Genomic DNA, 1,344 nt, shown 5'->3' on the forward strand with positions numbered 1-1,344 from the left:
ACTAGCGACCACACCCTGAAATCCTCCATCTGCAAACTCGGAATGTCAATCTTTTTAATCTGTCCAAAAATTTCATTAAGCATAGGAGAAACTACCTCAGGTAGACGCCATTCTCCATTTATGATAAACTCCCCCACCTTTGCTGACGTAGAGAGAGTATGGTCACTATCCAGCGACAGAAGTTCCATAATGGATTTTGGACCCCACCATTTATCCTTCCAGAAATTTGCAAGCTGACCGTTCCCTATGATCCAGCGCTCCTTGTCATCCACAAAGGACCACATTTTCCTGAGACCAGCAAAAATACTGGAGGTGTTGCAATTTTTGAAGGATCTTCCATCCTTCTTTAGGAATCGAGCTCTGAGAAAGGTTAACGCTGCTGTCTTCTCCGTTTTGATCCTCCAAATCAATTTGCACAGCATTGCTTTATTGGAATCTCGCAGTCTCCTAAGGCCCAGCCCTCCCTCATCCTTGGGCTTTCACATAGAGTCCCACTTAACTGTGACAGCCTTAACCGTATCTACATCACCTGTCCAAATAAAATTTCGCATCCATTTCTCCATCATTGCCACGAGAGATGCAGGCCACCAATAAACAGAGAAACTATGAGTCGGCATCCCCTAAGGCATGTATTTGTCCTTCATTCATTCAAAACAAAACAAAAAATACGTAATGAAGGAACACAAAGTTGGAAAATAACGGAAAAATGGCTATGGCAATTCAACAGCCACAATTAAAAGTTACAAATGATCCTACGTTCTTGTTATGTGTTTTAATTTCAATTGCTTGTATGATAGTGTGTAAGAAAAATAGGACAAAAATCACATTATTCTCACTCATTGCCAAAAAGAAAACATTATCCTTACACAGAGTTACCATTGACCTTCGTAAATTTGTCCAATCAAGTTGCCTTCAAGTTATGAAAGAGTACTAAATTAGTCTTTCTTTTCATCTTCTCCAAAGAAATTGCTAATTCCACTGTCTATCTGCCAAATCTTATAGAGACTAATTCCATCGTCTTTTTCTCTATTTAATTTCATTCTTAAATTAATTATCCATAAATGACAAATTAATTTATTTTTACTAAAAAAAAAAGTTTATCCCCTCAAAGAGTTACCATTGACCTTTGTAACTTTGTCCAATAAAATTGCCTTCAAGTGATGAAAGGGTATTAATTAAATTAGCCTTTCATCTGGAATGAATTGGCTAATTCCATGTCTATCTTCCCAAACCTTATAGAGACTAATTCCATCATCTTTCTCTCTATTTTATTTCATTATTAAATTAATTATCCATAAATGACATAATAAGTTATTCTTACTCATTGGCCCAAAAAAAAAAAAA

This window comes from Macadamia integrifolia, chromosome 1, assembly GCF_013358625.1.
Source record: "Macadamia integrifolia cultivar HAES 741 chromosome 1, SCU_Mint_v3, whole genome shotgun sequence".
NCBI classification, from domain to species: Eukaryota; Viridiplantae; Streptophyta; class Magnoliopsida; order Proteales; family Proteaceae; genus Macadamia; species Macadamia integrifolia.